Here is a 23,597-nt window from a genome sequence, read left to right on the forward strand (position 1 = left end):
CTTTGTCTCTCCCCATTCTCTCTCCGTCTCTGTCATTCTCACTGACTACCCTCCCACGCCCCCGTCCCCCCCAGGCTCTCCTCTCCTGCCCTCTGAGTCCCTCCGGCCACCATGGAAAGGTTACTGTAAACGGGAATGAAGCCGAGGGCAAAAGTAATCAACCCCCTGGCTGACCTCTGACCCCACTCCCCACGCCCAGGCTGGCGGAGCTGAGGCCCCAGGTCCCTGGCTGTACCCCCTCCCTTGCTGCCACCCCCGGCCCCCTCCCTCCCCACCCTCAGGTCCCCTTGCTGACAAAAGGCCTATCTTCTCTCTGCCTAAATGATTTAAATTCTAATCAAACATCATTTATAGTACATCTCGGAGCCGTCTCCTGGGAGCTGCTCCCACATGAGACGTTGCCATGGCAACTGGGGGGTCTTGTTTCAGAAATGTCAGATTGTATTATTGTCTTCACACTCCTCTGATAACCTGGTATCTCTCTCTCTCTCCTGCTCCCTCGCTCACACCACTAGCCCTGGGATTGTGGTCCTCTGCTCTTGCCGCCTCTCGCCTCCATTCAGCCCCCCAAACTCTCCCCAGGACCCGCAGCCTTCCTCTCTCCCTGGGAGAATAGGGCCTGATGGATGTCACCCCAGCATCTCACCAGGCCCAGCACCCCTTCCCGTGTTGCCGGCCCCGGGGCCGCCCTCCTTTGGGAAGGGTGCCTCCTCCCCCTCCCCGACCCTCATCTTCGGCAGACAAGCTCCCCCCTCTAGGGGTTTGCTGGAGTGTTCTGGTGTCATTTTATTTTGTGAGATATGAAAATGAGACATAGATTTTTCCCAGCGATGTGTGTGTGAAGTCCTAATCTGGCTTTTCAGATTTTTTTTTTTCCTTTTCAGGGGAGGGGATAGTGGTGGGAGAAACCCAATTCCGAATTGGGTCTAAACGGAAGGGTAGAGCAGGGGGCAAAATGTGTGAGGTGGTATCCTGCGTGTGTGTGCATGTGTGTGTACGTGTGTGCATGTGTGTACGTGTGTGCCTGTGCACCCATGTGCACACCTCTGCATATGTGTATGTGTACCTGCATGCATGTGCCTGCATGCATGTACACATGCGTGCATATGTATATGCATGTGCATGTGTGTATATCCATGTGTGCATGTATACGTGTGTGCCTGCACGCTCCTACATGCACACGTGCAGATGTACGTGCCCGTGTGTGTCCCTGCATGCGTGTGATGCAGGGGTGTGTGTGTGCTGTAGGAGGTACCCCCTAGCCTGGCTTTTGGCACCTAAAAGACAACTCCCAAGGTTTGGGCATCTGTTCTGGTCCTCCCACAGCCCTTCCTGAACCTGAGCGGGCACATTCAGTTCAAATTCTTCCTCCTGTTTGTTGCCGAGATGACTGGCCCTGCAAATGGCCCAGAGAGACTGTCTAAACCCCACCATCTCTTCACCCACAGATGGGTAAACTGAGGCTCCAGGAGGGGCAGTGGCATACTCAAGATCTGAGATCACAGTAGGGCCAGGGATGCACTTGAACCCCAGTCTTCCCCTGCCAGGCCTGGAACTGGAACCAGAACTGGAGCCCCAGTGCCCTGGGAGAGATGGCATCTGGTGACGAAGGCTGGCAGCATTGGTGGTAGCCCCACCAGGCTCCTGCAGGGCAGGCCATGACGCCCACTGTTTGCAGGCACTGCTGAGCCCTTGCAAGGATGATGTCATTGGATCCTACCACCAACTCTGAGCAGGTTCTCTCATTATCCCCATTTTGTAGTTGGGAACACTGAGGCTCTGAGGTGATGTGAGCCAAGGTCACAGAGCCAATCAGTAGCAGAGGTGGGATTTGAACTTAGGACTCTGTGGCCCTAAAGAGCACCTATTCTTTCACCCTGCTGCTTTCCATCATGGGGGAGGAGGAAGTCCTGCCCCCTCTGAGCAGTGAACAGACAGGGGTGAGGCTACCTAGCTTTGTCCCTGACATTGGAGGGTCATGCCACAGGGCAGGATGGGAGCTGGCCAGCTAGAGGCCACCGCTGGGGACTGAGGTACCATGGTGAACGAATGGACAGCGCAGGGCTCAGGGGAGGTGATGTGGGGGATGAGGAGTGAGTTCACAACACAGCTGAGCCCTGGAGTGGCCAGGAATGGCGGCATGCAGTGGAGGGTAGAGAAACCAGAACACCTGGATTCAAATCAGTCCCAAGAATCTTCCAGCCCAGCATCTCCTCCCCCATTTCACAGATGGGTAACTGAGGCTCAGGGAGGGTCTGGAACTGGCTTGAGGCCATACAGCTTGTAAAGGGCAGAGAAGGCCCTCTGGTCAGTTGGAGTGACTCCAGTGATCTGTATCGGGTAGTTGGTAGTCTGAAGACCCAGGTCAAATCCCAGCTCTGCCCCTCAGTGGCTATGTGTCCCTATGTGTTAGGGCACTTTCCCTAACATCTCGGATCCTCAGCCTCCCGACCTGTAAAATGGGGATGGTATGTGAGTGAATGTTTGCACAGCACCCAGAAAGGTGCCTGGCCCCTGGGAAGCCCTGGAAAGGTTGTGCTTTATCGTTCTGAGATGTGTGCTCCCTGTTCTGAGCCAGGAGTCTTTCCCACATGTGTCAAGTGACACCCTTCTAATGGCTGTGTTTGGCCAGGCAGGGTCACCTCAAGGAGTCCCAGACCCGAAGCTTTTTAGGGTCAGACCCTCAGTAGACACCAGTCTTTCTACCTTTTTTTTTTTTTTTTGCCAATTTCCCTGGGGAAAGGGAGGTCGGAAAGAGCAGTGAGTGGGTGGACGTGGGCCTTCCCCATGCCCCATGCCTGGGACCTCTGCCACCCTGGACCCAGCGGGTGCACACACACACACACAGGTTGACAGAGACCAGGATGTGGGACCTGTGCAGTCCCAGGGCCCTTTGACATTCTTCATCATTTTTGAACAAACGACCCCACATTTTCATTTTGCATTGGGCCCTGCAAATTATGTACCTGGTCCTGACCCAGACACAGCTAGACAGAGAAAGGCAACCCACTTTCCCATATCCCTGGGCCTCTCTGGGTCTCTTACTGTCTCTCTGGGTCTCTTACTGTCTCTCTGGGTCTCTCACTGTCTCTCTGGGTCTGTCACTATCTCTCTGGTTTGCTCCTATTTTTCTGTTTCTCTGAGTCAATGTCTGTCTCTTTGGATCTCTCACTATCTTTCTGGGTATCTCACTATCTCTCTGGGTCTCTCACTGTCTGTCTCTCTCGGTCCCTTACTATCTCTCTGTCTCTCAGTGTCTCTGTACATCTGTCTCTCTGTCCGGGCAAAAGACTGAGACCCAGAGACAGGATGTAGAAGAGAGAGAGGGAGACAGAGAGAGAATGAGTCACAGAGACACACCGAGTCACAGAGAGACAGAGGGGCGACATGGAGGGGCTGCGAGCCTGGCCCGCCCACCCGGGCGTCTGCATGTTTGTCCAGGGTGAGGCTCCATCGATCCATGCTGCCCGGCCGCCACCTGATAAATCCCAGCCGCGGTAATGAACCTCCCCACACGCAGCTCTCCAAAGCACACACCCGCCCTGGCCCCAGCGGTTAATATTTAACTGAATAAGGGCCATAAATATGGAAAATGGGACTTTTAATTAAATAAGCAGCTTTTAAAAGGGCCCTTGGGCGGGAGAGGCTTTTGTTTAAATATGATTGATTTGACATGTCCTTTCGCTCTCACACTCTCCGAGCTGTCTTCCATGTTAACTCTTGGCCCCCGCCCCGGGAGCAAGTCAGCGAGGCCAGACCCTGTCCTGCTGGAGGGCGGCGGCTCCCTGCTGGACGAAGCCAGGTGCAATGGGAAGGAAGTGCCCACGAGGGCTGGGAGCAAAAATCCCGCTGCTGGCGCCTCCCACAGACAGGATAAACCACATCGGAGGCTGCCTCCAGTGGGTGGCCGTTGGGGTGAGATGCCTCCGGATTCTGGAGTGTAGGTTTCCAAAGACCTGGGTCTAAACCACCACCGAGCTGTGTGTTCTTTGCGTGCTTCTGAGCCTCGGTTTCCTCATCTGTAATATCGTGATAATAATAGTACTTACTGCATAGGGCTGTGTTGAGATTGAGTCCCAGTCTGTGATGTTGTTGTTGTTAGCTGCCACTGATTCATCCCCAGACTCATGGTGACCCCATGCACAACGGATCGAAATGTTGCCCAGTCCTGCACCAACCCCATGATTGGTCGTGGATCAAACCCTTGTGACCCATGGGGTCTTCACTGGCTGATTTTTGGATGTAGATTGCCAGGCCCTTCTGTCTGTCTGAGTCTGGAAGTTCTGCTGAAACCTGTTCAGCACCACAGCAACACACAAGCCTCCACGGACAGGCAGGTGGTGGCTGTACATGAGGTACATTGGCCAAGAATCGAACCCAGGTCTCCTGCATGGAAGGCAAGAATTCTACCACTGAGCTGCCATGATGGCACCCATAGGAGGTTAGTTTTCTTCCCTAGCACCAGCCAGTCTTGGGACTGGAGGCTGCATGACCTCTGAGGCTCACAGTGGCAGCCTGGAGGGTGTGTTCCTGCACCCTGGGCTGGCTTCATGGGCGGGCGACCTATGTAGTAACACAGGGCCCTGTGTTTAGAAGGACCGTTGCCGTTTTTGCCATCTGCTGTTGCCATCTTGAAATTCTTAAATTTTTGAACAAGAGATACTGTGGTTTCATTTTGCACTGAGCGGGGCAAAGTACATAGCTGGTCCTCCCTATACCCATCTGTGGGCCCACAGCCTGGATGGCTCCGGAGGAACTCACTCCTTTGGGAAGCTTGAGATTCTTCAATTCTGGAGCTGGAGGGGGAATCTGAGAGTCAGGCAGGCCCACCTCCTGCCTATAAGTCGATGACCTTTGAACTCTTCAATGAAAGAACCATCACCTACTTGTCATGGACTTCACATTTATGAAGCACTCTCCATGGGCCAAGTTCTGTGATACCCTGCTCCAGAGCCCTACTGCTCTCCCACCTTCCAGGGGAGGGATCTGATGCTCAGAGAGGTCAAGTAACCAGCCCGGGGGTGCCCAGCTAAGGAGCAGCAAAACCAGGATTTGAACCCAGACTTCTCTGCCTCTGGTACCCACGTCTTACACCCCACACGGTTTTAGTCTGGTGCTGGCGCATGCCCGGGAGTTGTGTCTGGTCTGGTCCTCGCTCCTCTAAGCTAACATACAAGTAACCTCCCCGGATAATTCTGCCATCTACCACTGCCCTAGGTGGAGGGGCAAAGGGTGGATGGTGGCCACTTGATCTAATTCATCAAGATCCCCCACTTCTCCCAACCACCATTTCTTCTGCTTCCCAAGTAAGTACCAAAAAAACCCAAACCCACTGCCGCTGAGTCGATTCTGACTCATAGTGACCCTATAGGACAGGGTAGAACGGCCTCATATGGTTTCCAAGGCTGTAATCGTTATGGAAGCAGACTGCCATATCTTTCTCCTGTGGAACAGCTGACGGGTTCCAGCCACTGGCCTTTCGGTTAGCAGCCTAGTGCTTTAACCACTGCATCACCAGGGCTCCTTCCCAAGTCATTTAAGGCCTTGCTTATGCCACTCCTGGTCTACCTCCTACAGGAAGCCTTCCAGGATGCCTCTGCTCATGGTGGCACATCCCCTTCCTAACTCTTCCAACACTGGCCACACATGGGAGTATTTGCCTATGCTCCTTTGTATTGTTTACTGTGACCATTTATTCATTCATTCACATAGTCAATTACCATTTATTGATGATCTATATTGTATTTCCCCAATCCTCAGATCACCTTTTCTTTTTCGTCTAACATTTCTGAAACTGGGATATATTACAAATATAACGGGAGTGTTTGGCCCCCACTGCCCCTACCCCTACTTGTATTTGCTGAAACTCTGCTATCAAACAGATGACGCCTTTCACAATTGATGGCATTTTCAGACTGTAGGGATAAGAGTTTGTGCCAGGCCCTGTGCTGGGCGTTGGGAAGACTGGATGAAATTGGGCTTGCTGCCTCCTGGGAGCTGACAGTCTTGTGGGGAGCACGTTACAAGGCTCCCTTCTTTCTCTTTCCCAGACAGCCAACTCTGACTTGGGCACCGTTTTACAGTTCTCCACCTGACCCTCCGAGTCCCTGTGGATTTGTGGCCAGAACTGTGTCCCTCTCTTCCTGGGAACAGGAGATTTTAGTGAAGGGAAGAACAGACAGGAACTGAGCGCTGGTGATGAGCCAGGCACTGTTCTAACGACCACGTATTACCTCATTCAATCCTCACCACAGTCTTAGAACGTAGGTGCTAGTGTGAGCAGCCCAGTTTGCAGATGAGAAAACCAAGGCCCAGAGATGTTAAGTAACTTGCCCTAGGTCACACAGCTAGTGAGTAGCGGCAGGGGTGGGGGGGACACTGTTGCTGTCAAGTTGAATTCTGACTCATAGTGACCCTATAGGACAGAGTACAACTGCCCCACAGGGTTTCCAAGGCTGTAATCTTTATGCAAGCAGTCTGCCATGTCTTTCTCCTGCTAAGTGGCTGATAGGATAGAACCACCGACCTTTTCGCTAGCAGCTGAGTGCTGTAACCATTGCACAAGGCTTTGGATGGGTTGGTTCGCATTTGAACCCCTGCTGAGAATTTGCATTTCCACCCCAGATATGCTGAATCAGAATCTACATTTTGACAAGATCCCCAGGTGATTCTCACGTATGATAAGTGTTGAGAACCACTGCTCCACTAGTGGTTCTCAGAACTGGTCCCTCACCAGCTGCATCAGCATTACTTGGAAACTTGTTAGAAATGCAGATTCTCAGCAGGGGTTTGAACCCATTTGAAACCCTGCCAAAGGGCCACCAGGGCTCCTTAGTGAATGGCAGAGCCAGGGTTAAACCCAGGTGGTTCTGTTCTGGAGGGCCACACCCTTAACCTCAGTTCCTTTCATCTGCCCTTCCTCCTCCCTGACCCCACCTGTGAGCACCTGGCCCGCCACAGAAGGAGCTCCAGGTGGGGCCAGTCCAGCACTCAAGGCCTCATCTCCCATCGAGAGGGCTCCATCAGGAGGCTAGTCTGCCTCCTGCGTCTCTGGCTGTCATGTCCACGGGCAAACCTCCCCTTTAGCAGGATGTCCAGTGCCAGCTCCAAGGACAGCTTAGGGTCATGCACCCTCTTTACGGGGGTAACCGGAGGGCTGGGTAGGGGTCAGCCAAAATCTCCATCTCTCTGTGACATCACACCTGTTGCCAGGGCACTGCCACAGGACCTCACCAGGCTCCCAGTCACTTTCCTGGGTGCAGTGTTGGGGGTAGGGAGCCCTGGTGGTGCAATGGTGAAGCGCTCAGCTGCTACCTGAAAGTTTGGCAGTTCAAATCCACCCAGTGGCTTTGTGGGAGAAAGACCTGATGATCTGCTCCCATAAGGCTCAAAACTAAACCCAGTACCGTCAAGTTGATTCCGTCTCGTAGTAACCTAATAGGACAGAACAGAACTGCCCCATAGCGTTTCCAAGGCTGCAAATCTTTATGGAAGCAGATTGCCACATCTTAGTTGCTGGTGGATTCCAACTGCTGCCGATTTTTTGGTTAGCAGCCGAGCATTTAACCACTGCACCACCACACACGCACACTCAATGCTGTTGAGTCGATTTCAACTCATAGCAACCCTACAGAACAGAGCAGAACTGCCCCATGGAGTTTCTAAGACTGTAATCTTTACGGGAGCAGACTGCCTCACCTTTTTCCCACAAAGTGGCTGGTGGATTTGAACTGCCAACCTTTCAATTAGCAGCAAAAAGTTTAACCACTGCACCACCAGGGCTCCTTCCATAAAGATCGTTGTCATTGTTGTGTGCCGTCAAGTTGGCTCTGACACATAGCGACCCTGTAGGACAGAGTAGAACTAGAACTACCCCATAGGGTTTCCAATGATCGGCTGGTAGATTCGAATTGCCAACCTTTTGGTTAGCAGCTGAGCTCTTAACCACTGTGCCACCTGGGCTCCTTCCATAAAGATTACAGCCTAGGAAACTTTATGGGGCAGTTCTACTGTACCACATGCGGTCACTATGTGTTGGAATTGACTCGACAGCCCATGACAACGACAGTGTTGGGGGTAGCCAGGCTGGTGCTGGTTTTGGGTAGAGACAGTGGGGCAGAGGAACAGGCCATTTCTAATGTCTATGTCCAAGTCCCGGTCATCCAGGGCAGAAGCAACGGGAGAGGCGCTGGATTCCTTCCTTATGGGCCTGGAGGGAGCCATGTGAGAAAAACCCTGTGCTCAGTGCATTTGGGAAGAGGCCTCCCTCCTAGAGAATCCCCTCCCTCCAGCCCATCAGCTAGTTCCATAAATGCCACCTTCCCACCTCCTCCCCTGCCCAGGCTCCATTTCCTCCAGCTCCCAGCCCAGCCACCATCGTCGCCCTCCTGGGCAACTGCACCCAGCTCCCAACTGGGCTCACTAGCCCATCCTCCGCCCAGAAGCCAGGGGTGCTGTCTTGAGCCAGAGGCCCCCTCCTGACCTGCTTCTGGCTTTCCCTTCCCCAGCAGCAGTCCCTGGCCCACCCAGGCCTCCCAGCACCCTGTTCAGGCTGTGTCCACGCCGTGTGCCATGTTATGCTGTCAGACCCGGGAAACACCGGAAATCAGGAAGACAGGTCGGGGGAAGCCAACTGCTTTTGATGTCAAAGGAGATTATGAGTCTGGCTCCCGGAGCTGAGGGCCTGGGCTGAAAGCAGGCTTGATCCCAAGTGTGACAAGTTCAAAGGTCACAGCTGGCCCCTTTGTGTGTCAATATGAACACGAGAGGCGCCTAATTGGGGTGGGTCAGCCAGTGGACACAGCAGAACGCACATCGGGAGATGGGAGAGGGACTGACTGTCCCCTAGGCACTGTGCTGGGTGCTTGACCTAAGTCGGCTCATTAATTTAACTAAGACGACTCCTAATAATACTAATAGTAAAAAGCAAACCAGTTGCCCCACATGTGTCCGTGTTGTACAACTGTGCTCTGTAGAGTTTTCAATGGCTGATTCTGGGGAAGTAGATTGCCACGCCTTTCCTCTAAGGCCTCTGGGTGGATGCGAACCTCCGACCTTTTGGTGAGCAGCCGAGCATGTTGACCGTTTGCACCTCCCAGGGCCTCCTCAATTCTAGCAGTAGTAGTGGTAGAAGAATTGCAGTAGCCACACAAATTGAACTCTTATTAAATTCAGGCTCGGTTCTTGGCACTTAATTCATTAAACTGTTTCTTCCCTCCAGCCTCCCTATGAATTAGGTTCCATTGCTACCGCATCTTACAGCCAAAGAAACTGAGGCACAAAATGGTAAGTCAGTGGCCCAGGACCCATCCAGTCTGTGTCTTCCCAAAGCTGGGAGGTGGGATGACCATCCCCCTTTTATTGAGGGGGAGAGCGAGGCTCAGAGAAGGCTCAAGCTTGTCCAAGGCCACTCAGCTAATCAGTGGCATGGCTAAGTCATGTCTGCTCTGGAGCCTCCTTTCCACAGTGCTTCGAAGGCCCATCCTCCTTCTGTCGCCACTGTTCCTGGCTGCTGGGACTTTAACTGGTGAAAGGACGCAGCCCTGCCATCTACACAGCCTGGACTAACACACAGAGACCAGTACTCATCCCCCCTGGGTTCTGGTCAAAGGAACACACGTGGACACGCACCCAAATCCCTGCTTCCCAGCGGCTGTCAGACCCTCGCTTCTATGTGGGCAGAGTCCACAGAAGAACCATGGTGCTCAACAAGTTTCATGGGAGCTTCTGGACTAAGACAGACTAGGAAGAAAGGCCTGGTGATCTACTTCCAGAAAATCAGCCAATGGAAACCCTATGGATCAAAACACTCAGATCTACAGCCAATCATGGAGATGGTGCAGGACTGGGTAGTGTTTCCTTCTATTGTGCATGGGGTCGCCACGAACAGAGTGGGCAGCTAACAGCTACAATTAACCCGGCTTTGAATATGGGCTGCCCCAGGGGTGGGGGAGGCTAACCTCCCACTCATCTCTGGAGGAGGCAGCTTCCATTGGCAGAGGGCTTTTCTCTGGAGAAGGAAGGAGCTGAGAGCCTTTAGCAGTAGAAGGGGGGGTGGATGCCCTGGTTAAAGGGGATCTGGGCAGGGAGCCAGCAGCACCTAGCATGCCTACTATGTGATGGGCACTGTTTACCCTGGTAGTATCTACCTGCTTCAGAGACAGTGCCAATGATGTGCCCAATACTACAGACACATGACCAAACCCTACAAGGTGAACGTTGTTAGCTGCCAATGAGTCGGCCCCGACTGGCGGTGGTCCCGTGCACAGTGGACCAAAATGCTGCCTGGTCCTGCGCCATCCCCGATTGGTTGTGGACAGGACTGTTGTGATCCATAGTGCTTTCACTGACTGATTTTCGGAAGTAGGTTGCCAGGCCTTTCTTCCTAGTCTGGTAGCCCTGCTGAAACCTGTTCAACATCACAGCAACACACAAACCTCCACAGACAGATGGGTGGTGGCTACGTATGAGGTACACTGGCCGGGAGTTGAGTCCAGGTTTTCTGCATGGAAGGTGAGAATCCTACCCCTGAACCACCAATGTCCCCTATAAGGATAAAACCAAAACCAAAACCTTTGTTGTGGAGCCAATTCTGACTCATACTGACCCTATAAGACAGAGTAGAACTGCCCCATAGGGTTTCCCAGGAACAGCTGATGGATTCGAACTGCTGACGTTTTGGTTAGCAGCTGAGCTCTTAACCACTGCGCCACCAGGGCTCCTATAAGGAGAATGAAACCCATTTAACAGACGAGGAAGATGAGGCTCAAGGAGATGTTGGTAGCAGAACATGAAGCCCATTTCCTGTCCACAGTCTGGTCCCTGGCCTGGGTGGCTCCCTGCCGGCTGTCCACAGTGTTCGAGAAGGTCAGCGGGCGATGCGGATGCAGCCAGCAGCAGGGCCTTCGTGGTAGCAGAGGACTGCGTTAATGGCCTGGCATTGTCTGACATTTGGGTTTGGCTCTCTGTGGGAAGTGCACTAATTACTCCTGCTCACTCAGAAGTCCAGCTTAACAACCGCCTGGATTTTATGGAGTTCTTTGGGGTTGCCATTTCTGCACGCTGTCTTGAGGCCATGGGTGGCAGAAGGCCAAGTTTGCTCTTCCAGAGTCTCCAGCCGGTGGCTCCTGAGGACTCAGGCCTGTTTACTAGCCCCAGGCTGGGGGTGCCCTCTTATCCTTGTTCTCTGTGCCCGGCGTGTCACACACAGCTCACACCACCCTCCCAACCACCCTGGGATGTGGGTACAATGAATCATTCCTGTTTTGCAGATGAGGAAACGAGGTTCGGAGTGGTGAAGTGGCTGCCCCCGCTCTCCCCAGCCAGGAAGTCCAAGTCGGAGCCTGAGCCTTGAACCACTTTGTTCTACTATCTCAGCCTCCCAGGCAGCCCTCAGCACCCAGAGGAAGGAGTCTGGAACCCGGTGCTCCTCTCATCACCCTTGCTAGGTCTGCAGGGAAGGCACTGACCTCTTACTCGATAGGTGGGGAAACTGAGGCAAGAAACCATACAGCAGAAAGATTAAAAGCACAGGCCGCTATGAAGTTAGACTCTGGGATGGTAGCCCAGCCCCCTGTGTACCAACTGTGTGACTCTGGGCCCCTCTCTGTGACTCAGTTCCCCCATCTGTAAGATGGAAGTACTAACAGTATCTGCCTCCTAGGCTTGTCGGGAGGACGAACTTTAAGCACTTAGGACAGCGAAAGAGCAATGGAAAGCTCTCAGCACATGCCGCTGGTTATTATACGGATGACTGAAGGGCCACACTGGGGGCAGTGGTGCCTCAGTGGTAGGAGTCTCACCTTCCCTGCAAGAGATCTAGGTTTGATTCCCGGCCAATGCACCTCATGTGCCGCCACCATCCGTCAGTGGAGGCTCGAGGGCTGCTATGACGCTGAACAGGTTTCAGCAGAGCTTCCAGACTAAGATGCGCTAGGAAGAAAGGCCTGGCGACCTGCTTCTGAAAATCAGCCACTGAAAACCCTATGGAGCATGAGGGTCTGATCTGCAACCTATCACGCGGATGGCGTAGGACCGGGCAGTGTCTCCTTCTCCGGTGCATGCAATTGCCATGAGTCGGGCAGCTAACAACAACAACAGGGTCAGATTAGGGCACTGCTCTGTGTCCCCACCTCCCAAGCTCTCTCCCCATCTCCCTGCTCCAGAGCGTTGGCCTCTTTCCTTGACAACACCTGCTGTTGAGAAACCCTCCCACCTCTGCGAGTGCCCTGCATCCTTATGCCTGGGGACCACAAAGATTTCGGGGACAGATAAGTGACATGGGGGAAAGGAAGGGGTTCATTCTCCCTCAAATCATCACCTTTTGGAGCAAGGAGGGGTCTTGTCCAATAGCCCCTGCACCGTGCTTCATTTTATAGACGGGGAAGCCGAAATGCTGTCAGCAAATATTTGCTGATGAATGAATGAATGAATAAATGAGTGAGTCACGTGAAAAGCTGAGGCCACACATGTGGAGTCCTGGGCTAGAGGCTGGGATTGGGCCGTGAGCGGGGCTGCCTGATGAGATCACCTAGTGTGTGTTACCCACATACCCAGGGGGTGCCAGTCAGCAACGATGGGGTGCTTGGTGCCCCTGGAGCGGGCAGTGTGGTGACCCTATATCTAAGATCCATTCATTGCTCCCAAGGAGTCTACAGATTGACAAAAAACAATCATTCCACGTGTGATAATGACATGCAATAGTAGCAGGAACACATGGGGCCACTATAAGTAGAAATCACCCAACGAAGACGACAACAATAACAGTAAGAGGGAGCTTCGAGCAGCGTATTTGGAGTACCCACTACGTGCATGCAGGTCACTGCCCTAGGTATTTCGTTGCATCTTCTCAGTAATCCAGGACCACGGAGATTACCAGCCCGTTGTACAGAGGAGGAAATGGAGGCTCAGACAGGAAATGGTGGGGAGAGAATCCAAACCTGAGCTTGCCTGGCCCAGACCTGTCCACCCTTTTCCCTCTGCCACCAGGGCAGTGGGTCTATGAGGAGGAAGGACTGTGAGCTGGTGGAGCATCCCGTCTGGAATGTGACGCCTGGGATAGGCAGCAGCCAAAGCAAAGTTCATCTGATCAGGAGTTTCTTAGCCAGCTCCCTCCCCTTCCTTGCCCCCTTCCCAGGATGGGGCTGAAACCCAGCTCAGCTCCTTTGTGTCCTGTCTGGAAATTGGATGTCTGGCCCCTGTAGGGGTTGTGGTGTCTGCTCCACCCCCTGCCTTTTCCCCAAATTCCAGCGGCTTTCAGGGCCCCACCAGACAGGGGACATTTTGCTCAGCCCCACAATTTCCCCTGTGTCGTGCTTGGCAGTGATAACAGGATTAACCCCAAGCAGGCAGATCACTTAATTAAACTTTGGGAGGAAGGCGCCTGTCTTCTCACTGCAGCTCTGAGGGGAGCGGAGAGGGGCTCCTAATGGATCAGGCTAAGGGATTTTACTCCATCATTGACTCTGGTTCAGGCTAAGGCTGAGAGCATCAGCTGTCTGTTCATCCATCCATCCATCTATCCATCCACCCACCTACCCACCCATTGATCCACCCACCAGCCTGCCGGTCCGCCCATCCATCCCAACATCTGTCCGTCTGTCCGTCCATCCATCCATCCCCCCTTCCATCCAACCGTCCATGCATCCATCCAACCATGCATACATCCATCCAAGCATCCATCCATCCATGCATCCATCTGTCCATCCATCCATCCAATAAATACTTGCTGAGATCCTCACCTGTGCCCAGCATGGTGTTGTTGGGGATAGAGAAATGGTGGATTCACTGGCTTCCCCTCTTCGACTCTTTACCATCTCCCAATCTATTCCCCACACAGCGATCAGAGTAATGTTTACAAGCTTAAGTGGTTTAAAACACTACATGGCTTTTATGGATTGATAGTAAAAACGGCTCCAACTCTTACCCCTCTTTGTCTCTACCCCATTGCAGCTCCTCTAATCAAGAGGTGGGGCTGGTCCTCCACCTCTTAAACCTGGGCTGGTCTCATGACTTGACTTGGCCAACAGAATGTTACAGAAGTGACGTCGTGCCAGTTCCAAGCCCAGGCCTCAAGAGACCTTGCAGCTTCTCTGTGCCCAAGGGTGTGCTTTCTTTCTCGTAGCCTGCCTCCACCTTGAGAATGAGCTGGGGCTAGCCTCTTGGGAGATGAGCGACCCTGTGGAGGACAGCTAAATCCTTCCAGTCAAGGCCGGTCAAGACCAGCTGCCAGTCAGGTGACCTCAGACGTGTGACAGAGACCAGCCTAGATCAGTAGAGCCACCTAACCGACCCACAGCTGACCAGACACACAACAGAGCCCAGCCAAAGCCAGAAGAACTCTGCAGCTGATACGTAGTCTCAGGAGTCATACTGCTTACTGTTTTAAGCTACAGAGTGTTGGGAAAATTTGTTTTGCAGAGTTGTTGGAATAATAGCTGACAGATACAGCTTCCCCTTGCCTTTTGTATTAAATCCAACCTCCCCTCCCCAATCTCACTGAGTTGTGGGGGAGGGAGAAGGAAGAACACTGAAAAGGAGGGAGAGAAGTGGGAAGGAGGAGAGAGAGGTGGAGGAAGTAGGAGGAATAAGAGGAGGAGGGAGGAGGAGAGAGCACTTTTGGAGAACCCCCAGTGATCACTATACTGGGCATGCTCCACATAGTATTTCTAATCCTCCCAGCAGCCCTGTGAGGTAGCCACCACAATCCTCTTTGCCGATGGGGAAACTGAGGCCCATGGAAGTAAAGTGACTTGCCTGGGGTCACACAGTGGGTAGCAAAGCCAGGACTCGAGCTAGGTTTGTTTGGCTCTAAAGTCTGTGTTTCTCCAGGGTGGTGCGAACTGTGAAGCACGTGATGACTAGCCGAAAGGTTGGCAGTTCAAACCCACCCAGAGGCGCCTCAGAAGACAGATCTACTGATCTGCTTCCAAAAGGTCACGGCCTTGAAAACCCTAGGGAGTGCAGTTCTACGATGCACACATAAGGTTGCTATGAGTCACAATCTACTTGATGCCAACTAACAACCGCCACCCCGACCCCTGTCAAAGCTTATGAGACATTTTTTTTACCCACGAGAAATTGAAAGCCTGAGGCATTAGCCATTGTTGACTCTGGGTGGTGTGACTATGGGTGACTGCTGGCAGCTTCCTTGCAATTTTCTCTTATTTCTATTATTCTTGCTACTGAGTGATTACAACATGCCAGGCAAATCCTATACAATTCTCGTTTTGTCCTCAACCCTGGTTCTAGGAGATAGATCCTGCTATTCTCCCCAGTTTACAGATGGAAAGACTGAGGCCCAGACAGGGGGAGCAATTTCCCCAAGCCCTCTCAGGGTGCAGAGGGCAAAGAGGCGGTGCTGGGACTTGACCCCCGCCTTGTTCTGCCCCCCATCCTGCTGGCTTCACCTTCCTTTGGTGGGCCTCAGTCCCACCACCTCCAGTACCTTGTGTTTTCATGGTCTAGATTCTCCAGAATGTTCCCATCTATTATCTCCTGTTGGGTGAGCGTGGGCGTGTGCAGGTGAGGAGTGGAGGGGAATTACGACCCCCCAGGCCCAAAGAGGGGGCAGGGCCGGTCTAGCTGGGAGTGGAGGCTGGGCTCCCTGTGTGGCTTGGTTCTCTCTTCCATTCTCTGTAGGCTGTCCCGGCCCCCTTTTCCAGGTCCCACCATGATCAGAGCCGAGGGCCTCCCCCTCCCAGGCGTGGCCCCACCAGGGGTCCAAGAAGGACAGTGATGGATTTGGGCCAGCCTGCATTTTCATTCTCCATCCCGTGTCTCTGTTCTCGCCCACCCTCCCCACTCCTCCTGCAGACAGATGACAAGTGAGAACGCTTGTGACCCAGAGAAATTATCTTCCCTTCTCTTTCACCGCATAATTTTCTGCCCTCTCGTCTGGACAAGCCTGGGTGATTTTTAGCTACAAAAAAAAGGGGGTGGATTATCATTCAGGGAAAAAAAAAAAAAAAAAAAAGGAGGCAACGCGTTAGCCGACAGACAGCCGGCCTCTTGGGTGAAAATGAGAATCTCCTGCCTAGTGGACTCTGGGGAGACTGGGGGGTTTGCACTTGCGGGAGGACTGTGAGTACCCTGGAGGGGGAGGCCCATGTCTCCAGCTGCTCCAGTAGCCTGAGGCACCAGTGGCTTCTCCTGGGGACAGTGCAATGGCCACACACAGCATGCTTGGGTTGCATACCTTGAGGACTTCAGGGGCAGATAGCAGGGTCCTGGCCTACCTGTGAGTGCTCCAGTGTCATTCAGCCCTCCAGCCTTACTGTGCCCAGGACTTGGGCAGCTTTCCCCCAGGCCTATGGCTTTCTGGAAGCTTCTCTTGCCATGCCAACACACATACATGGATACACACGCACACACTAGCCCACGTACTCAGGGCCTGCTCCACAGGTTGTCGAGCAAACCATTAGTGACTTAAAAAAAAAAAACAAAACTCGTTTTCTGATTTAAAATTTCAAACATTAAGAGAAAAGGTTTAGCGTGCAAAGGTCTATTTGTGAATAATCACTGCTAACAGTCTGGTCTTCATCTCTCTAGAGTTTTCCATGCAAACACATGTATGCGCACACACATACCGGACCGATTGCCTGAGTTCCTGACCCACCACTGCTCCTTACTGTGTGGTTCTGGGCAAGTTACTTAACCTCTCTGAGTATGTGTCCTCAACTGTAAAATGGGTGTGATTATAAACTGTTGGTTACAGTAAAAAATTAAATGAGTTAATAAATGTGCTTAGGGGTGTTCAATAAATGTTACTTCTTATTATTGAGTTTTCAAACTGGGTACTGCAGAGCCCCATGACTCTATTAGGGTATTTCAGATAGAGGGTGGGAAGGGTCTCCCCCTATACCCACCCCTTTAATCAGGATAGGTTCCCTTTTGTTTTACATATTATAAAATGATATATTTTTGTTTGGGAGAAAAGGTTCTCCCAAACACAACACAACACACACTACTTGTAAAGCCACTGACATTGGGGTCTGAACAAGGGTGCTGTTGCCAGACTGAGCTGTTCTAATCCTGGCTTTGCTGTGTGACCTTGGATGAGTGACTTGGCCTCTCTGGGTCCCAGTTTCACCATCTCTAAAATGGGAATAGTAACAGCATCAAGGGCTCTTAGGAGGAGTAATCTGGATAATGTGCACATGTGTATGTCTACATTCTTCTTGTGTTTTTAAATTGAGGTGTAACTAGACAATGTGTGTGTTCTGAAGAATTGTTACATATGCAAATGCCCATGTAATCATCACCTAGATCAAGACATAGGCCATTTCCAGCCCGTCAGTAGGATCCCTCAAGTTTCCATCACGCCCCATGCCCCAAGGAGAACTGCTACGCTCACTTCTATCACCCAGATTAGTTTTGCCCATTCTTGATCTTTGTACCAGTGGGATCACATGGTCCTCCTCTCAACAGCATGTCTGTGAGATTCAATCACGCTGTTGTATCATTAGTTCCTTTTTCATTCCTGAGTAGTATTCTGTCATGTGAATATAAACCAAAAAACCAAACCCAGTGCCGTCGAGTCGATTCCGACTCATAGCGACCCTATAGGACAGAGTAGAGCTGCCCCATAGAGTTTCCAAGGAGTGCCTGGCAGATTTGAGCTGCCGACCCTTTGGTTAGCAGCTGTGGCACTTAACCACTACGCCACCCGGGTTTCCTGTGGAATATACTACCATCTATTTACCCGTTCTACTGTTTGCTAGGCATTTAGGTTGCTGCCAGTCTTTGCCATGGAGTCAATTCTGACTCATGGTGGCCCCGTGTGTGTCAGAGTAGAACTGTGCTCCACAGGGTTTTCAGTGGCTGATTTCAGAGCAGAGCGCCAGGCCTTTCTTCCGAGGCCCCTCTGGATGGGTTTGAACCATCAAACTTTCAGTAAGCAGCTGAGCATGTTAAGTGTTTACACCCCCCAGGGATTCCTTCCGGTCTTCAGTTGTTGCAAATAAAACTGCTGTGAGCATTCTTGTATAGGTCTTCTGGTGCCTTTGTACTAATTTTAATTATCTTTTAATTCCTTTCTTCCTTTACCTTACATCTCAAACCCAATCTCCAATGCTAAATGTGTCAATGCCAACACTTCATTTAAACCAGGAAAGAGAAGTCTGGATGCCATGGGAAGACAGGCCAGAAATGGGAGAAGGGAAACGCCCTCTCCACCCCCGCCAATCTGCTCCAGTCCAGAAAACAGAGGTTAACCCCAAGCTACACGGGGTTTCTGTATGTCTCTTAGCATCTTCCCACCCATGAAGCACTGTAACCAGTTGCCCAGTTTGTTAACTGTTTGCGCCACCTAGGGACTCCAAAACACCTGTGAGTTTTTGTATTTTAAATAACACCAAGGTCTTGGGATACTTCCTCCAAACTGCTTTAACTGAAGTGTTGTAGACAATGCTGACACTGACATTAATTTGATCTTTAGCATCTATGCTATTTCTGGAGTTTTCCCAGGACATCCTCATAAAACTTTTCTGTTCTATAAAAAGTTGATCGTCACAATGTATCTCAAACCCTGGAACCCTCACGACAGCACAAGCGCCTTTTCAAGGTTTGTGTGGATTTTCTCTCTCTCACTCTTGGTTACTGTCCATTATCTGGGCCCTTTCCCATCCAGGCTCAATGAACACATGGAGCTAACCCCCAGCAAGGAGTCTTTCTCAAATGGTGACACTTGTCCAGCAAAATTACTTTAGGGTTAAGTAATGACTGTGCACACACACACACACAAAAAGACCCATGTCTGGTCTTAAAAGCTTGGGTGTGGTCGTCTTAGATACAACTATTGGTCTCTAGTCATCAGGAGCAAAACAGTAAGAAGGTAACCAAAAATACAGAGAAGAAACAAGTCTATAAGGCTGACAGCCTACACAAGCCACAACTTCAACTACCCTGAGACCAGAAGAACTAGATGGTGCCCAGCAACCACCACTGACTGATCCCCCTAGGCACAATTAGATGATCCCGGTTAGACTAGGAGACAAATGGAGACCCAGACTCAAATTCTTTTTTTTATTGTGCTTTAAGTGAAAGCTTACAGTTCAAGTTAGTTTCTCATACAAAAATTTATACAGACATTGTTATGTGACCCTAGTTGCTCTCCCTATAATGTGACAGGACACTCCTCCTTTCCACCCCGGATTTCCCTAGTCCATTCAACCAGCTCCTGTCCCTTTTTGCCTTCTCATCTCACCTCTGGCAAGGAGCTGCCCATTTAGTTTCCTGTATCTACTTGAGCTAAGAAGCACACTCTTCAGAAGTATCATTTTATGTCTTATAGTGCAGTCTAATCTTTGTCTGAAGAGTTGGCTTCAGGAATGGCAAAACTCAAATTCTTAAAAAGGGCCGGACTAACCGGACCAGTTGAGACCAGAGGACTCCCTGAGGCTATTTATTGCCCTGAGACGCTCTTTAAACCTTGAACTGAAACTATTCCCGGAGATCACCTGTTAGCAGAAAAACAAAGTGACACACAGAATAAAGGGTATTACTTATTAGACCAGTACTCTACTAAACAAACATCTGTATGAGTCCAAAAAGTCAATATTTAATCAAAAGCAAAGATGAGAAGATAAGGGGGGAGGAAAACTAGACTGCTGGAAATAGAACACCCAAAACATAATTAAAGAGAATGTTGACACAATGTGGAACGTGTAACTACTGTTACTGATCAATTTGTGTGGAAATCGTCAAATGGGAACCTAACTTGATGAGTAAACTTTCACCAAAAACACAACAAAACATTATTTAAAAAACCAAAAGCCAAAAAAACCCAAATAACACCCATGTGTATCTTGATTTGCTTCTTGTTAGCCCTTCCTAATAAGCATGGAGCTTAAAAGGAGAGAAATTTAAGTAAGCAGGAGGTTCATTTTATTGTGGAGGGTGGCTCTTCCATACCTGCTTGCTATTTTAGAATCTCAAGGTTCCTGTTTTGGACTCAGGCTCATTCACATTGTTACTTACTCCTCTCTGGCCCCAACAAACTCTTACTCCATGTTGCCAATTCAGGAAGGCTTTTGGCAGCAAGTAAAAGAAAACACAACTCACTGTCTGGAGTAAGGTGGCTGGTGTGAATTAAATGGCTTATCTGTCTGTGATTCTCTTGACTCTTCCCTCAAGGTTACAAAATGGCTGCTGCAACTCCAGGCATCACATCTGAGTAAAAGGCAGGAAGTGAGGAATGGAGAGGGCCTGCAACTTCACTACGTTTTTATCAGGAAAACAAAAATTACCCATGAAAGTTTCTAGTAGATTTCTGCTTATGTCTGATTGGCTACAACTGGGTCCCAGACAGCCCTAGCTGCAAGAGAGGCTGGGAAAGCAAGTGGCAAGCAGCACAGGCAAAAGGGATTGAGAACATCCGCTTACTCCACAGCGTGTGCCATATCCTGTGTCCATCCCCCCTCACGCTCGTCACTCTGTGGCATCATTTACCTCGTTCCTATTTCAGTAAAGGGTAAGCCCACCACAGTTGCTCCTTATGTGTCTAGATGTCTCTCAAATCCATTCTTTACATACTCCACTGTGTTCCAGGAACCTGGGCAATTTTAAGTCCTCAAACACAATGTCCTCTTATTTCTGGAGCTTTGAACTTGCTTGTCTCCTGCCTGTGATGCCGCTGACCCCACTGCCACTCAGCATACATGGGTGGCTTCTTTTTAGCCTATGAGTCTTGGCTTAAACATCACTTCTTTAGTGTGGCCTTCCCAGACCACCCCAACCAAACGCAGCCCATTCCTTGGCCCTCACCTCTGTTTGAAATGATACATTTATTTGTTCCTGGTTTGTTATCTGTTTTCCCCATGAGACCTAAGAAGGTAATTACTTTCTCTCCTAGCATTCATTACGTCCCCATGCCAAGCACAGTGCCAGGCTCTCAGTAAACACTTGTGGAATGAATGAATGAACAAGTTAAAGGGGAGAAGGAAAAAATGTCTGTTGACTGTTGGCAGTTTTTGATCAAAGTGGGGAATGTGGCTTAAATAAGCCCAAAACTTAAATGGTTACAAGAGCACTGTTGTTGGGAGAAAAATACACACGTGTATGTGTGTGCGTGTGCGTGTGCTATGCACACATTCAGTCCCTAGGTGGTGCAAATGGTGAACAAGCTCAGCTGCTAACTGAAAGGTTGGCAGTTTGAGTCCACCCACAGGTGCTTTGGAAGAAAGGCCTGGCAATCTACTTTTGAAAAATCAGCCACTGAAAACCCTATGGAGCACAGCTCTACTCTGACACAACAAGGGGTTGCCAGGAGTTGGGACTGGCTTGACGGCAATTGCTGTGTCCTTGCACACACACACATGCACACACACAAGGGATACAGACATTAAAAAAAAAAAAAAAAAAAAGGAAGACACTCTCAACTTTCCCCACCTGCCTCTCTGCTTCATGCCTCAGTCTTGAGGACCTTGCAGCTGAAGACGGACCGCATCAGTGGACTGAGCACAGAATTAATCATTTGCAGCCACGGTCTTATTTTTAGGACCAAACATATTTCCTTCATTGTGGGCCCATGTTGCTGGCTTGTGCTAATTGGGTCCATGGAGGAACGTGCTGTAATTCACACGTGCGCTTTGCTTGAAATAGGCTCTGTCTGAAGACAGCCCAGCCCCAGCTCCAAGGGGTCTCAAGGCAAATGCCACTTCCATGACCCCCTCCTAGGAGGTCATCGCCACGCAAAGGTGCCCAGCCCATTACTGATTGCTCGGTCCCATTCAGCCAGCTGCAAAGGGTTAACATGCTCAGCTGTGAGCCGTAAGGTTCGCGGTTTGAAGCCACCCAGCGGTGCTTGGAAATATAGGCCTGGTGATCTGCTTCCGTAAAGATTATAGCCAAGAAAACCCTACAGAGCAGTTCTACTCAGACACATGGGGTCGCCCTGAGTCGGAGTTGACTGGACAGTAACGTTTTTTTTTTTAATCCATCCAGCCAAGCTTGCCTTCTTGGGACACCTCCCTCCACCGAATTCTGCTCTGGCCACCAGTACTAGCCCTAACTTTTGAGGCAGTTCAGGGAGGCCGGGCTCCCCCACTTAGCAAGGCCAACTCTGTGTGGGATTGGGGTGGGCTGCTGTGGAAAATGCAAACACCGGCCACTCTGCAGAAGAGCCACACTGAGCCCTCTGCCTGTCTGGTCACCTCAGGTGCAGTACACACGAGATGGACGTTGGCCAGGGAGCAAACAGTTATCACCTTGGCAGCAGTGTCTCCCCTCTCAAGGACAGAGGGCGACCATCTGGGCTTGGCCAGAGCGCACGGAGGAAGCCTGGGCCTGTTCTCTCCAGCGAGGCCGTTATCAACACCAGAAGAGGAAATTTGAATAGAGAGAAGTGGGGGAGCCAGTCACCACCCCACCACGGTTTCCAGGCAACATGCAGTCTGTTGCGGTCATTGTCATACAAACCCTTTCCCCGTACGACGGCGGGTCCCCCGGGGATGAGGGGTGAAGTGGAATATTTTATCAGCCATGTACATATGTAACCAGAAATGGGGCTGAAAAGCCAGACCTCGTGTTCCTGAATAGGGAGGATGAGGGAGGGGGTGGAGGTGGCTGGCGGAGGTGGCGGGAGGGACTTATCTCTAGGAGGTCGACAACGAGAACACGCTGTGACGGTGACTGTCAACCTCCACCTTGTCAACGGGGAAGACGTCCGCACAGAGGACCGCTCTGGGTATGACGTTTAAGAGGCATCTGCCCTGGACTACTAACGTAAAGGTTGGTGGTTTGAACCCCCTCAGTGCCTCTGCAGGAGAAAGCCCTGGTGATCTGCTTCTGTAGAGATTACAGCCAAGAAAACCCTCTGGAGAACAGTTCTACTCTGTAACACGAGGTCGCCAAGAGTTGGAATCGACTTGAGGACAATAGGTTTGGTTTTTGTATGTATACATAAAAATCTTATATACATTTAAAAAAAAAAAAAAAAGGAGTAAGAAATACTTAAAAACTTCCCAGGAATGGGGAGGAGGATTCTTTAGTGAACAAGACCCAGGGTTTCCATTCAGGGCCCACCAGTGGCTTGGTGAGTGTTTTGTGCCAATGGGGAGGAAATCCTGAGTGCCGGGCAGGCCTGGCTGCCCCTGGGTTGGAGTTCCCAGTTCATTCTGCAACATGGGTCAGAGTGACGCTTGGAGAGAGAAAGGCCAGTTTCCAGTTGAGGTCTGAGGAGGCAGGAGGCGTCTCAGCATTAGATGTCCAGGCACAGAGGGGTGGAAGGTCCCATCTCCCCTGTGCTCCCCAAAAAGCAGCCAACTCTTCCCGGCCCTGTGGAACACCATCAGCCAGGGACCTAAACACCGAGGTAGAAAAATAATGAGGTGAAAATGTTCACTGCAGCACGATTCACAAGAGCCAAAAGGTGGGAACAACCCAGACGTCTGTCAGCAGATGAATGGATCAACAAAATGTGGTCTAGCCACACGATGGAATATTACTCAGCCGTAAAGGGAAATGAAGTCCTGATACATCTATGACATGGATGAACCTTGAAAACATCCTGCTGAGTGAAATAAGTCAGGCACAAAGGGACAAATACTGTATGCTCCCACTTACACGAAATATCTAGAATAGGCAAAGGCACAGACAGT

The 23,597-nt window shown here is 51.0% G+C and overlaps 1 protein-coding gene across 2 annotated transcripts in view; it reads right to left on the minus strand.

Moving 5' to 3' along the window:
* Positions 1 to 308: 308 nt before the first annotated feature.
* The window catches only part of RBM19 (RNA binding motif protein 19), a 176,820-nt gene continuing 153,531 nt past the window's right edge, over positions 309 to 23,597 (minus strand). For both annotated transcript variants that reach the window (XM_049865132.1, XM_049865129.1), the window contains exon 25: positions 309 to 23,299. The gene's annotated coding sequence lies outside the window, so the exon portion shown is untranslated. The remainder of the gene's footprint in view (positions 23,300 to 23,597) is intronic.

The sequence above is a fragment of the Elephas maximus genome, chromosome 22 (assembly GCF_024166365.1).
Source record: "Elephas maximus indicus isolate mEleMax1 chromosome 22, mEleMax1 primary haplotype, whole genome shotgun sequence".
Taxonomy (NCBI): Eukaryota; Metazoa; Chordata; class Mammalia; order Proboscidea; family Elephantidae; genus Elephas; species Elephas maximus.